Raw genomic sequence first — 16,634 nt, 5'->3', positions numbered from 1 at the left:
TTAATATGGTGTTTTAGAGTAATTAAGTTTCCATTTAGGAGACCTGCAATTGTTGTCCTTTAAAATATAATTTTCCATCTTTCTCACTAATGTCCTCTATCCCACTGCCTACAAAGAAAGTTATATAGCTTTATGTACCTATTGGCAGCTCTGTTGAGCCAATAAATGATCCTCTCAATGAATTGCAGCTTGAAAGGAGTTTGGGTGCCTCTGTAGTTGAACTTCCTGTGCTTTATTTAATTCATTCTTTCATTCAGCATGGTTTTATTGAATTTTTACTTTGTGGCCACACATAGTGCTAAGTCTTGGAGATTCACAACTGAATAGGGTACTACCCCTATCCTGAAGGTATAATTAGGATCCAGTAGAAGGTTGAGATACTTATATAGATAATCATAATATCATATAGGAAAGGAAGATTATAGATACTTGAACAAAATTTAGTGGGAACAGAGAGGAGAGTATGCAAACATGAACATTGATCATTTAAGAAACACTGTGGATCACTGGTACTTTGCAAAATGTCTTTCACTATACCAGAAGAATTGGCCATTATCAGAATGTATCCAGCCTGCTGTTGCTATTAGTAATCAAGTAGTTAATGTGATAATATTTTTGAAGACATGGATGATTTTAAAGGGAACTTTAAGCTTTCGTAAATTTGTAAGAGGTTTTCATTAAAATTAGGTTTAAGGAATGAAAATTGGCTAGTGAAAAAGGTCTTTCTGGCATTTGTTACCAATTAATTTAAAACATCTTAAATTTTAAAAGTTGGATTTGGAAATCAAATATTTCATCACTCAGCTTGTTGGTAAACTCCCATAGCTGTATATTTACTTATGTTTGCTACATTTTCTTGAAACTTAATGACTTACAGGTGGTCCTTGCTCATGTTATTTTTCACAAAGATTCTACATTACTAAACAGTATTCAGCATACTTAACTTTTAAAATATAAGTGGAGAAAATCTTATCCAATAGAAAAATTAAATTATGATACTAGTATTTCATTTGAGAATGTGGTCTTCTAGTATATTTTGCTAGGACTTGACTTAAATATTAACATTGAAAATGTCAGTTTTTAAAACTAGCTATAGATAAGATAAATAATGGCACAAGAAGTTTAAAATAATAACCTGTGACATACACTTGGCTTAAAAGTTTCTTCTGGTGTTTTTTCCTCTTCTCTGAGTAGGATATAGTGACATTTACATTTACTAAAAGAACTTCATCCAACTGGAAAAATTTAGGTAGATCACATTTATAATTCCATATTTAGTTCCACTTTTGTTTAATCTTTATTCATCTTTGTATATGTCTCAAAAAGTTTTTTTCAAGTGGCCCAGAAATTTAACATAGGAAGGAAACCACTTCTCCCTTCATTTCTTACTTCCCTAACTTAATATTTTTCTTAACTTCTCTTGATGATAACTTACCATACATGCTATCTGAACACAAAGAAACCAAAGAGAAAAATAATAATGAACTCTGGACAGGCCACTATATCAAACATCATATCAAAATAATAATGCTACCTGGAGTCTTCCCATTTAGATTGTGAGATATGTATCATAAATATTCATGGAGATATATCATGATAAATACAATAAAGTGATAAAAGCTTGATTTCTCCTACCGCTGGAATAGCCGTTATACAAGTGGTTCCTAAATGCTTATAGACTTATAAAATAAGATCTTTCAGGCTCATGGTTTCAGCATTTCTAGAAGAATAAGCTAAAAGATTAGGTTCTTAAAATAAAAGTTAGCCTGAAAATCTTTAATTTAAACTTAAGTATATCATCTCTGTCTAAGAGGCTCACAAAAGACAGAGGTAGATAACTCATATTTGGAAAAGGTATGGCACATGTGTTCAGGATTTTTTTTTCCTGCTATGTTGTAATTGCCAAAGGCAAGGTCTCCAGGGAAGAATGATAAGATCCAGAAATGACTTGCCAAAATGTACACAAAGAAGCTGAATTGATGGAAGTAGTTTTTAGTAACAGAATGAGTTCTTCAAGTCGTGAGATGTATTTTAATAAATATGTTGAAAAAATTGGTTGCAAAATCTTACAAACATGCACTTCTTTTTACTAACATCCTTCTCATGTTTAGAATAGAGTAAATGAATATGAGGTTATAAATGTAATTTTTGTAGCCCCCTACATTTTTTATTTGATGTACTATTTGTTTGCATATTTTAGAATTTTTCCCTTACCTTTTAATCAGTCTTAATTGCTCCCTCAATTACCAGTTTTAATAAGAAATTAGTACTATTGCAGTATTTTCTAACTTGAGCCTATCTTAGTAGAACTATATATCTGAGATTTCCAACATATAACATATATTTTAAGAGAGTATAAAGGCTAACATATGGAGTAGTCTCACATGGGCATTAAAACAGAATATTGAAATGGAAGAAAACAAGGAGAAAAATGCATGTTCAACAGTTTTCAACTTATATTTATTGACTCTTTTGATATACTGGACATCACTATCTTATAAAAGGGGTGTGAAACAGGACAAGGGAATACATATGTGCCTGTATTTGATGCAAAAAGGTTGACACTATATGTGTAGAGGTACAGGGGGTCAGAGGAAGGAGAACCACTGAATATGTTTCTCATTCATTTGTACATTTCTTTAACTGGAGAGAATTTCTTGTGGCTATTGGGTTTTGAGGAAATTCACAAAGAATGAAAGAAATGATGTTCTTTAGCTAACTGCGTGAAGAACATACTAATTAATTACATGTAGTGCATGATCTTGGGATAGAGAGGAGAAAGCAGAGCAGAGTCATGGAAGAAATGGGGCAGGGTCTACTTCCTTGATTCAAGAAGAAATAGCATCCCTCCAAGCAGAAAGAGAAAAGGATCCATTAGAATATAAATGCAGGCATACCTCAGAGATACTGAGGGTTTTGTTCCAGACCTCCATAACACAGCAAATATTGCCATAAAAATGAGTCAAATTAATTTTTTTGTTTCCCAGAACATATGAAAGTTATGTTTACACTATACTGTAGACTACTATGTGTGCAATAGCATTATGTCTGGAAAAAAATGTACATACCTTAATTTTAAAATACTTCATTGCTAAAAAATGCTGGCCATCATCATGAGCTTAGTTCTTGTCTTTGCTGGTGGAGGGTCTTGCCTCGATGTTGATGGGCTGCTGACTGAGTAGGGCAGTAGTTGCTGAAGGCTGGGACAGTTGTGGCAATTTCTTAAACTAAGACACAAATGAAGTTTGTCACATTGATCAGTTCTTCCTTCCACAAATGATTTCTCTGTAGTTTGCAATGTCTTTGATAGCAGTCTACCCACATTAGAATTCCTTCAACGCTGGAGTCAGTCCTCTCAAACTCTGCTGCTGTTTTATCAACTACGTTTATAAACTAACCTAAATCCTTTGCTGTCATATCAACAGTCTTCAGACACCTTCACCAGAAATAGATTCCATCTCAAAACACCACTTTCTTGGATCATCCGTTAGAAGCAACTTGTCTGTTCAAGTCCGATCATGAGATTGTAGCAATTCAGTCACATTTTCAGGTTTCATTTCTCATCTCTAGCTCTGAAAGCCCTGTGCCATCATCCTCCAGTGTAAGGCTGTTTGGTCTGCATTGCAAGTCTGTTTTCTGTGTGGTCACCTTCCTTGATGATCTTCGCTAGACCTTCTGGAGAACTTGCTGCAGCTTCTGCGTCCGCACTTGCTGCTTCATCTTGCCCTTTAGACGGCAGCTTTCCCTAAACCTCTGAACCAACCTCTGCTAGCTTCAAACTCTTCCTCGGGAGCTTCCCCAGCTCCCTCACCCTTCACAGAACTGAGTCAAGTTAGGGCCACACTCTACATTAGGCTTTGGCTTAAGGGAATGTTCTGGCGGATTTGGGTTTTCTGTCCAGACCAATAAAACTTTGTATTGGCAATAAGACTGTTATGCTCTCTTATTATTCATTTGTTCAGTGGAGTAGTACTTCCAGTGTCCTTCAAGAACTTTTCCTTTGCATTCCCAACTTGGCTACCTGGCACGAGAAGCCTGGCTTTCAGTGTGTCTCAGCTTTCAAAATGCTTTCCTCACTCAGCTTAATCATATCTGGGTTTTGATTTAAAGTGAGAGATGTGTGACTCTTCCTTTCACCTGAATGCTTAGAGGCCAGTGTAGGGCTATTAATTGGCCCGATTTCAATACTGTGGTATCTCAGGGTATAAGGAGGCCCAAGAAGAGAGAGAAAGATGGGGGAACAACCAGTCAGTGGAGCAGTGAGAATACATACATTTATCCATCAAGTTTACCATCTTGTGTGGGTGCCCCAAAACAATTATGATAATAACCTCAAACGTCACTCACCACAAATCACCATAAAAAAAACACAACAATAATGAAAAAAATTTGAAATATCACAGGGATAAATAGGATACAGAGGCACAAAGTGAGTAAATGTTTTTGGGAAAATGGTGCCAGTAGACTTGCTGGATGCGGGGTTGGCACAAACCTTCAATTTGTAAAAAACAAAAACAAAAAGAGTATCTGTGAAGACAATTAAGAAAAGTGCAATGAAGTGAGGTTTCCTTGTAAATAAAATGTCCAAAAATATTTCTAGGGAAGAGATAAATGTGGAAATGACTGCATTATTGGAATATATTATAGGTCACATTATGTGCTTTCCCCAAATTAAAAGCAAAGTTGTAAAATTTTGGTTTCACATAAGGTAAAGAATTATATGTTAATTAATAATCACTATTAATTATTTTCTCAAATACCGGTATTTGAGAAATAGCTCTCTATTTAAAATTAACAGCATTATCAGAGTATCTGTGAAGACAATTAAGAAAAGTGCAATAAAGTGAGGTTTCCTTGTAAATAAAATGTCCAAAAATATTTCTAGGGAAGAGATAAATGTGGAAATGACTGCATTATTGGAATATATTATAGGTCACATTATGTGCTTTCCCCAAATTAAAAGCAAAGTTGTAAAATTTTGGTTTCACATAAGGTAAAGAATTATATGTTAATTAATAATCACTATTAATTATTTTCTCAAATACCGGTATTTGAGAAATAGCTCTCTATTTAAAATTAACAGCATTATCAGAGTATCTGTGAAGACAATTAAGAAAAGTGCAATAAAGTGAGGTTTCCTTGTAAATAAAATGTCCAAAAATATTTCTAGGGAAGAGATAAATGTGGAAATGACTGCATTATTGGAATATATTATAGGTCACATTATGTGCTTTCCCCAAATTAAAAGCAAAGTTGTAAAATCTTGGTTTCACATAAGGTAAAGAATTATATGTTAATTAATAATCACTATTAATTATTTTCTCAAATACCGGTATTTGAGAAATAGCTCTCTATTTAAAATTAACAGCATTATCAGTTTTTAAAAAAATCAAGCAACTAAAAAATGATGAGTCTGCTTTGTTCCTAGGCTTGTTTCTCCTTTAGTTTACTTCTTAAAATCTTTATAACAACTATTCCAGTAAAGGATCATCCAGTTTTCTACAGGAAGGATTTATATTAGATATTCATTCAAATGCAAAACAAGACATTGAGCAAAGATTCCCAGAACAGTTCATCAGAATCCAGAGAGATGGATTCATTAGCTCAAATTTGTCGTATGCCAGTTGGCTAGATGTCCTCTCCCCACCTTCACTTCATGGAGGAAGACCAGCTGGCCTACAGACACTCATCCTGTGTGAGCCCTGGAGGATGTGAGCTTTCTGCTCCTTCCCTGCACCCAATTAATAGACTAGCCCCTTGAGATAGGTCAGAGAAAATTTGAGAAAATACAGAGCAGAAATAATAATGGCATTAGAGATGATTGTTCTCCACTAGGTGTGATTTTGTTCCCCAGGGGACATTTCTGAATATCACAACTTGGGGGAGGGAAATACTACAAGCATCTAGGTAGGGGAGGGGTGCTGCTGAATACACGACCTTGCACAGGGCAGCTGCAGACAACAAAAACTATCTGCTAATAGTGCAAGCAGAACTCAACAGTATCTCTCTGTTACCCCTTCTTGGGACCTACCCAGCCCCTACTGAAATGGGTTGTTTGTTCAAATTCTGGGGTGGACCAGTTGCCACCAATGAAAACACTCAAAAGGTATGAATCCTTGGTAAGGACCAGATGGTGGAACAGAGGGGGAAATTTTCCTCCCCAATATAAAGGGAATAATCAACTTTATCAAAAATTAATATTGCTTAATTTAAAATACTGCAGCACAGAAATTTTCGGGTATATTTAAAACTTCCAAGAAAAGTAGTCCATTGCAGTAAATAACATCCTTCACTCAGAGAGATGTTTATTAGTATAAATGTATATACCTCCTCTTAAAAGCTAAGGCAAATTTTTCATTTAATGTCCTCAATGGAGAAGCCTGGCAGTTGTTTAACCATGGTTTTCCCATCTTCTCACCTAAACTAAATATGTGGCTATAGCCGTCTCTTGCTTTAAGCCCTCTCCTATCTCTCAGGTTGAACTATATGAAACTGCCACTTTTCTAGGTCATAAATGCGGCCAAATATTAGCAGTTTCATATGGTTCAACCTAATACTTCAAAATTTTATCTCTCTAAAGAACCAGACCTAGAATGTCATTGTTACGGACTGAAAGATTACAGTCTGTATACACCTCAACCTAATTCAAAGATTAGGCTTTTAAAAATAGTACAGGTGTACTACTGTTTTTGGAGGCTGTCAGCACTGGTGTTCATCTCTCAAGACTCCCATAAATGCACAAGTTCATCTTCAGATCTTTCAGTCATGTTCATTCATGGCCTCTTCCCTTAATTTATTTGATCATGTTTTCTTCTCCTTAGCTCTATTACTTCTTTCCCACCAACTCCCACTGAACCCTTGAAGCATCAAATCAGTTTGAAAACTCAGTGGATAAGTGTCCGAATTGGTTATCCATCCAGATAAAAGACAGTTACAGCTGCTGTTACAGGCCCCAACCTTTTTCACTGTTTCTTCTGACATTGACATTACAATGGCAGGACCTTTGTGAGGATCCTCTGCTGCCCAGGTACATGGTTTGAAGACCATGCCACGATCCCCTGTATGCACAGTTTACTCCCTTTGGTAAGTAATGCAGCAGAAAGATCACAGCCAGCACCTAGCTAGAGGTTGAAAAAAAAAAAATGAAATGACAGTTACTAGGTTTCATGCCTCTAACACATTTCGTAATCCCATTGTATGTTCTTAAACTTCTCAGTGTTAAAGGAAAATCTATGCAGAAAATGAGAAGCCTTTTAGTTCATGCCTTGCAATCCTAGGCACTGTACCATTTTTATTCAACCAGGAGTTATGAACTCCTTATAATGCCAAGTTTATATCACTCCATTTTTGCAGGCTGTCTAAGATGTTTGAGACATTATTCATGGGGGTCAAATTCATGTGGACATATTTATGGAGGAAATAGTTAAGTGTTAGCATTATCTGTGTAGTCCCTTCCTTGCTATGGTGATGGCATCATTTTTAGGCTTCTCTGCTGTGTTGGTGTGTACCTCAGCGATCACTGTTCTAAAGAAGTCTTTGTAATAAGTTACTCTTGCAAATGTCTGTTATTTTTTGAGATGTTTATAAATAACAAATGCTTTTTAACCCGTTGGTACGTGTAACATAACATGTACTGGTCAGTTTATTGAATTGAGTAGTAACTGCTATTCAAAGCGCTCCTCAGTCCCTAAGCAAGCAATGGTCTTGCCATTGTTCAGGTCCTGTGCACAAGGATGAAGTTGTTCAGTTAGCTTTTGCTACATAACAAATTAACCCCAAAACATAGAAGCTTAAAACAACAACTGTCTCTTTAAAAATAAATGTGAGTGGGCAATTGAGGCTGAGATCCACTGCGCAGCTCATGACTGGTCAGGTAACTGAGGAACTTGTGTTAGGTCTCTATCATCAGTAAGGTGGCTAGGAGGTCAACAGGGTTCCAAGAGGGAGAATAGAAGGAATTGCTTTTGAAGCTAGGCTCGGAAGTGGCACAGTTCCACTTTCACTACATTCTTTTAACCTATGCAAGTCATGAGGCCATCCCCGATTCAAGAGTTGGAGAAATAGATTTCACCTTTTGGTGGGAGAAGCTGCAGAATTACTTGGCAAGGTGGTGTGCCTACACAGGGGTGTTTGGAGAGCATCAACCATTTTTGCCATTTACCACAAGGTTTTTCTTTTGTTTGCAGTTAGGGGACTGTGATTGTTCATACACCCAATTTTTATTTTTATTTTTATTTTTGACTATCTAAGGTACTGTCTCTTCCCTTGTAAAAACACACGCAGTGGTTTCTGCATCTACAATATTTCTATTGTACTTTCCAATTTGTAATGGGAAGAATAGGAAGAATAAATGAAAGTCCAGGCCAAAGTACCTTCATACACTCAACAGATCATTGACTAAAGCGCCAAGTATGTGCTAGGCTGAGGATATAGCAGCAAGCAAGAAAGGCAAAAGCCCCTGCCATCACGGATCTCTTATCCTAGATGCTGGCATCATAATATGTCATTTCACAAGGTAGTTACGGCCAATGATCAGCCCACTTGTAGCATTTAACTGTGTTGAGTTTTCATCTTCGCGCTTTGCCCCATCAGCAGCTGCAGTCTTAATTGGAGTTCGCTGAAACAGTCACGAAGACATTCGTTTATGCTGGCAAAAATGAAATACCTCTGTCTACTTTTGGTGTGGTCTCAAGGCAAATATATGTCTTTCTTCCGTGACCACCATACTGATGTGCTAATATGTGTTTGTAAGATGGCTTAGTGGGGTTAAAGGTACAACTTGTGGCTATGGAACAGAGCTGAGTTAACGGGCCCTTTGGAGAAATGACCCCAAAACCTTGGCTTCCTTTGCAGCTTGTTCTAGCCAAAGGAGATCCCTGCCAGTTATGGAGGGTTCCCTAGAGAGAGAACTCGGAGAGCATCAGCATAAATTTAAATTCTGGACATCCCCCCCCCCCCCCAGGATAGTTTCCAAAAGAGCTTTCTTGTCCTTTGCTAATTACAAAGTAAACATTTCTCCAGCAAAAAGACACTTCTCCTTTCATGCTTCTGTCCTCCTTCCCACCTCCCTAATACAGACACTCCTTGAAACTGCTGTTGTTGCTGAAACCTCTTTGGCAGAGAAGACATCCTACATTTGAAGGCACAAAAGAATGATTCTTTCTGTAGATCATTATCTTGTCCTTTTTTTTATCTACTCCATCAACTTCTTCATGGAAGCATTACAGAATAACTTTGTAGATTGTTGTAGCCTTGCAGAAAGGACTGAGGCCTCCCAAGGGGTGCGATCAGGCAAATACGACCAGATTACAATTAAATTCTGTGACATCACTGAAACAGAAACATTCTCAAACTTGTTTACCTTAGAACCATATCATGTTTAGCATCATGAATGGAAATGCACTCCTCAAATAGTTTGATTTTTACACATTGCTGTCAAATCAGACCCCAAATAGGACGAGGTTTAATTTTTAATGCTGAACAAATCCAAGCCTGAAGCTTCTAGCACAGTGCCTGGCACCAGTGGGCTGTTATTATTAACATGTACAAAATGGCTGTAAATGGCAGAGTCATCGAAACATCTTAATCCTCTATGTTTCTGCTCCCTTCCGTGTATATCTCTCTTGCCATTTAATCCTCAGTGTCTTTTGCTTTTTGTGTAAAGTACCCCATTTCTCACATCCTACATTGAAAACGGTTTTCTATGTTTTTTCTTTCAGTTTCTTCAAAAACGTTATTTGCTAATATAGGAATTATTTCTCTAACAGAAAAACAATGTATCAGTATATATCCCCCATTGATAAATCCTTTTTCACAAAACTCACTGTTATCCCATCTGTATTCATCAGGACATTTTAGTTAAAAATGACAGATTTCAAATTAAGCAAAAAGAAAAACTATTGGCTTTAGGCACAGTTTGCTCTAAGTGCTCAAACAATATCTTTTGGGTCTTTCTCATCATTTCAACTCTTCCTGCTTCTGTTTCCCTCTGCTTATTGGCAACACTTCTCTCCACTCAGGGGGAAAGCTGGCTCTGGGCAGTCCTAATTCTATATCCACTCATTTTGCTCTTAGTCCAAAAGCATAATGTGCTCTCCCTCTTGGTGTTCATTCATGCATTCTCATTAAGGGACTCAGGTTGACCCTGCTTGGGTCACATAGCCCATCCTTGTGAACCAATCACTGGCAAGGGAACTGGAGTCCTGTGATTGGTCTGCCTGAGCTGCATGACCATCCTTGAAATCAAGGGACATGTGGGCCATTTTGAGTGATGGTTCTACCTAGAAATAAGGATGCTAGGCTGACAAAACAACAGATAAAAATTACCTCCTTCCAAAAAAAAAAAAAATTCAAAATTTTAAAAATTGAGTTTATACTCTTGTATAGGGTAATCCCTATCCAATATTATTCATGGGGGGGGGGGATTTAAGTAAAGAAGAGTAAGTTCTCCCTTTATTTTTGTTTCCTTCTTCTATTTTAGACTAGAGAAGCATGATCAGCATAATGCTAATAATATTTTAATTTAACTAATTTTTTTTCTGATTTCTCTGGTTTTCTGGAAACCATTTCTCCAGTTTTATGTGAGTAAAGTGGCTCTGAAATGAATAGAAAATGAACCCACAACTTGTATGAGTAGTTCCTGGAATTGATTTATGCAAGCTTAAGTAAAGACGTGTCCATTTCCATTTCTAGTTGCTGAGTGTTCTGTGTGAAATGTACCAGTATGGGTAATGACCTTTTGCTTGATTATGGACCAGGTCACTGGAACTTTAAAATTAACTCAAACCCAATTACTGAACTCTTGTGTTTATACTGTGTATATACCACCCGGTCATAACTCCAGCCTCTGTGAGCCCAGACTGCCATAATGCCTTGTAAATGGTTGTTTTGTTTATTTGTTGTTTCTGCTGGAGAAGCCTGCTTTTCTTATTTTTGAAAAGGATAAGATTTAGGAAAGAGTTTCTGAAGAGAGTCCAGTTACATTTTATATCTCCATGCAAAATATGTACACTTTAAAATAAGATATTCTTTTATTTTTGCGTTTCATGACATTTAATGTCTACGGCATAATGCTACTTATTTTTCACTGATATTTTGAATAATATCACATTTTAGGCAAGAAAATATTGACATACTAAACCCACACTTGGGAAACATGAATAATTGCAAATAATTTCAAAAATAAGACATAAAATATATGCATACTTAGAATCAATAGTTAATATCTAATTAATTGCAACCTTATTATCCTAATATATAGAAATAATAAACTAGTTTTCCATAATTAGTAGAATGCTAATTGGATAGCCAATTATTTTATGAAATATGTATATATGAGAGTGAAATATCTTTTTTATCACTCAGAATAATAAATACATACTGTAAACATCTGATACGATGCATGTTATTTCCAACCAACACCAAAATCGTAAAGGGATTTGTTTTCTTTCAAATCTTGTTTGTTTCAATAGCTTAAAACATAGCTTACTAAAGGATTTCATGAGCAGAACTTTGGTGGATTCACACTTGTCCAATTTGTCAAATTTTGTTTTGAATTGTGTAGGAAAGGGGAGTTTTTATATTTGATTTCTCTCCCTCCACCATGTTTGATTCCCTTAGTGCCCCTCCCCCTGCCTTACCATCCTTTCCTCCCTGCAGACTTCCTCAGTTTTCCAGTTGTTTCTTTTCATGTTCATAGAATTCAGAATATAACATTGAATATTTGCAGTGTCGACTTGGTGGAGTCATCAGGAAGGCAGAACCATCTCAGTTCAACTCTGGACTTGCTGTTTATTTGCGTTTTTGTTTATTTTTTACAAAAGCATTTTTTAATACTAGTAATTGTATATATGCTACATTACGTATACGTACAATAATGGCATATATACCAACGTACCATAATGGTATAATAGTAAAATTTGTTCCTGTTTACCCTTACTACTATAATAAAGAAAGATCTCTGTAATGATAATGAACTGATTCACTCACCTTCCATCAAAGGTAAAAGAGGCAGGATACATCCTAGTATTTAAAATACAGGCTCTGAAACCACAGAAATCGTTTTCAAATCTCAGTGGAGTTTTTAACTAACTCTATAATGTTAAGCTAATTATTTAGCCTTTGTATACCCTGTTTTCCATCTGAGGAAAATGGGGATGATAACTAACCATATTGCAAAGTTATCGTGAGGAGTTAGCGAGTGTGTAAAAAGTTCTTAGACTTGTATCTGGCACACAGTAAGCACTCAGTAATTGTGAGGCCCAACATACGATGGAGTTCCAAACACTGGATGGATAAGTCAAAGGATTTCACATTTTAAATATTAATTTACTCTCCCAGGTTATTTTTCAAAAAGGTTTTAACAGTTCACATTTGCAGTACATCAGAAATACCTATTTTTGTTATCCTTGCCATAAGTGGATGTCATTAGCTCTCCAAACTCTTGCCAATCTGGTGGATGAAAAATGAAATCCTGTTGTTTTATTATAGACATTAATTTATTTGGATTTCTGTAGGCACCTATCTGTATATTTTGCCCATTTTTCTAGTAATTTCTGAGTCAGTTGTTGGAACTCTTTGTATAGTAGAGATATTAACCTCTTGTCAGGTGTATAGCAAATATTTTTCTTACCCTATTATTTATTTGAGTGTTTATAGTATGTTTTCTTATATTTTAAATAATTACAACTTTTCCTTCTTGGTTGCCGATGTTTTAAAAACTTGTTAGATACTGTAATCTTAAATGTGTGGGTATTTATTCAATAAACATTTGTTGGGCAGCTGTTGTGTGCGACACATTGCTAGAAACACTAGTGTAATGTGTTAGGGTATACATATGGTGAATCATAAATATATATGTAAGCTCTCTCACCCTTTGCCCCTCATAAACTCACTTTTGCCTCTGGCAATTCATTAAACGGATGTGTGTATTGGAACTAGTCTTATTCCCCTTGTTAAGAGCAGTATCATATGAAACAAGAGAATGAGAGAGCCAAAAGACACTTTAGAGATGAATGGTTCATCAGTCCTTTTTTGGCAATAAATGACACCAAGACCTAAAGAGGATAAGAGGCTTTGCCCAAGTGAAGCCACAAGGCTGGTGATGACAGAAGAGGAATGGGAATCCCAGTACATTGCACTTTTTACTATATCATGCTGCTTTATCCACACAGTATTTTTCTATAGTATTATTTTATTACTTTCCATCAACAACTGTCTTGATGTTATTAACCCCATTTGTAGAACTACATAGATATTTAATAATGTATCACTGCACTGACTTTACCTGCTTCTTCTTGTTTGAATCACTTCTTATCAGCACTATTTTTAAACAACCAAAGAAGCCACCTACTTAGTTGCTACAGTGGAAAGAGACTCTCTCGAATGAAATACATATTTCTCAGTGAGTTTATTCTCATTGCCTGAGGTAACTGAGGACCAAGATATTCTGGAAAGTAGATTTGAACACTGAACTGAGTTGTCCTTGGAAATGTGGTGTGCGAAGTGTCACCAAAAGGGACCAAAGGGGGGGGAAAAATGAGGAGGCTTCTAATAGGTATCTCATAGGGAGAAGACTGGCCTTTTTAATGAGCATTTTACTGAGTCTCGTTTTGCTCCTTGTAATAGATTGCTGGGCTATTTATAGATGCTTCCAAAATGAGAAGATCGGATTAAAAAAGTAGTTTTATTTATTTTTTAAAACATTTTATTTATTTATTTGACAGAGGGAGAACACGACAGGGGGAGGGCAGAGGCAGAGGGAGAAGCAGATTTCCTGGCTGAGCAGAGAGCCCAATGTGGGACTCGATCCCAGGACCCCAGCATCATGACCTGAGCCAAAGGCAGATGCCCAACTGACTGAGCCACCCAAGTGCCCCAGAAAAGTAGTTTTAAAATGGAGTAGTAACAGAACCCTCTGCTTTAATGAAATCTTATGCACATTCCAGTATATGAAATAGATAAAAATACAAGTGCTTGTTGTTAGTGAAGATACGGAGAAATTGGAAACTTTGTGCCCTGTTGGTAAAAATGTAAAATGGTAGAGCCACTATGGAAAACAGCATCGCGGTTCTGCAGAAACTAAGAATAGAATTACTAAATGATCCACCAACTCCACATCTAGGTATACACCCAAAATATTTGAAAGTTGGATCTCAAAGATATATTGGTACACCCATGTTTAGAGCAGCATTATTCATAATAGCCAAGAGGTAGAAGCAACCCAAGTGTCCATCAACAGATGAATGGATAAACAAAATGTGATGTATACATATAGAGTAGAATATCATTCAGCCGTTAAAAGGAAGAAAATTCTCCAGGGAATGAAAGAGTGGTTGAACATCTGCAAATTCATTAATGTGATGTACAGCATTAATGAGATGAGGGATAAAAATCATATGATCATCTTAGTAGATGCAAAAGAAACATTTGACAAAATTCAATATCCATTTATGATAAAACCTCTCAACAGAGTGGGTATAGAGGGTATACTTAATTAAGGCCATATATGACAAGACCACAGCTAAAACTCAACAGTGAAAATCTGAAAGCTTTTCCTCTAGGGTCAGGAAAAAGACAAGGATGCCCACTGTTCCCACTTTTATTTGTCATAATATTGGAAGTACTTACCAGAGCAGTTAGGCAATAAAAAGAAATAAAAGGCATCTAAATTAGAAAGAAAGAAACAAACAAAACTGTCACTATTTGTGGATAGGATCATTTTATATATAGAAAATTTTAATGACTACACCAAAAAAAACTGCTAGAACTGATAAATGGATTCAGTAAAGTAGTAGAGTACAAAATCAGTATACAAAATTTGGTTGCATCTCTCTACACCAACAATAAGCTATCAGAAAGAGAAATTTAAAAATAACCCATTTATAGTTGCATCCAAAAGAATAAGATGCCTAGGAATAACTTTAACCAAGGAGGTCAAAGACTTACACACTGAAAACTAAGTTATTGATGAAAGAAATTGAGGACAGAGAAATGGAAAGACATTTCATGCTCATGGATTGGAAGAATTAATATTGTTAAAATGTCCACATTACCAAAAGCGATCTATATATTCAGTGCAATCCCTGTAAAAATTCCATTGATGTTTTTCACAAAAATAAACTATTCCTAAAATGTATATGGAACCACAAATGACCCTGACTAGCCAAAGCAATCTTGAAAAAGAACAAATATGTAGGGATCAGGCTCCCTGATTGCAAACTTATTACAAAGCTATAGTAATCAAGAGTATGGTATTGGTATTAAAAACAGACACATAGGTCAATGCAACAGAATAGAGAACCCAGAAATAAATCCACACCCATATGTGGTCAATTAATTTATAACAAAGGATGCAAGAATATAGAGTTGGGGGGAGGACGGTCTTGTCAATTAAATGGTGTTGGGGAACCTGGATAGCCACATGCAAAAGAATGAAATGAGACAACTGTCCTATACCACACACACAAAAACTAACTCAAAATAGATTAAAGACTTGAATGTAATACCCAACACCCCTAGAAGAAAATATAGTTGGTAAACTAGCTGACATCAGTCAGGGCAATAAATTTTTGTGTATGAATCCAAAAGCAAAGACAACAAAAGCAAAAATAAACAAGTGGGATTACACCAAACTAAAAATCTTCTGCACAGCAATGAAAACCATCAATCTAAAAGGCAATCTACCGCATGGGAGAAAATATTTTCAAATCATATATCTGATAAGGGATTCATATCTAAAATGTGTAAGGATCTCATACAACTCAATATATAAAAATCTCCTACAGCCTTATTAAGGGGATCTGAATAGATATTCTTCCAAAGAAGATATACAGGTAGTCAAAAGGCACATGAAAAGATGCTGAACATCACTATTAGAATGGCTATCAAGATAAAAAGAAATAACAAGTATTGGCAAGGATGTGGAGAAAGGGGGACCCTCATGCACTGTTGGTGGGAATGTAAATCGGTATAGCCACTATGGAAAACAGTATAGAGTTTCCTCAAAAAAACTAAAAATAGAACTATCGTGATCCAGCAATTCCACTTCTGGGTATTTATCTTAAGAAAATGAAAACACTAACATGAAAAGATATATGCACCCCCATGTTTATTGCAGCATTATTTACAACACACAAACACACATACACACACACATAGTGGAATACTACTCAGCCATAAGAAAAGAATGAAATTGTGTCATTTGCAACAACAGGGATGATGGATGGAATGTGAGGGAATTATACTAAGTGAAATAAGTCTGACAGAGAAAGATGAATGCCATATGATTTCATTTATATGTGGAATCTAAAAGCAACTAACCACACCAAACAACAAAAATCATAGATAACAGAGAACAGAATGGTGGTTGCCAGAGGGGTGAGGTTTGGGGAGGAGGCAAGACAGGTGAAAAGGATTAATAGGTACAAAATTCCAGTTATAAAATAAATATGTCATGAGGATGTAATGTACAGCATGGTGACTTCATTAATATTTGAGAGCATACTTGAAAGTTGCCAAGAAAGTAAATTCAAGAAGTTCACTTTGTATGGGGACAGATGATAGCTAGGCTTGTTGTGATGATCATTTCACAATGTATACAAATAACAAGTTGTTACGTTGTACACCTGAAACCA

The 16,634-nt window shown here is 36.0% G+C and overlaps 1 protein-coding gene across 1 annotated transcript in view; it reads left to right on the top strand.

Moving 5' to 3' along the window:
• RSPO3 (R-spondin 3) overlaps positions 1–16,634 on the top strand; it is an 89,340-nt gene that overhangs the window by 44,379 nt on the left and 28,327 nt on the right. The gene's annotated exons all lie outside the window — the stretch shown is intronic.

The sequence above is a fragment of the Mustela erminea genome, chromosome 4, assembly GCF_009829155.1.
Source record: "Mustela erminea isolate mMusErm1 chromosome 4, mMusErm1.Pri, whole genome shotgun sequence".
Classification (NCBI taxonomy): Eukaryota; Metazoa; Chordata; class Mammalia; order Carnivora; family Mustelidae; genus Mustela; species Mustela erminea.
The sequence above is the reverse complement of the archived record's forward strand: the minus strand, read 5'-3'. Positions and strand labels throughout refer to the sequence as shown.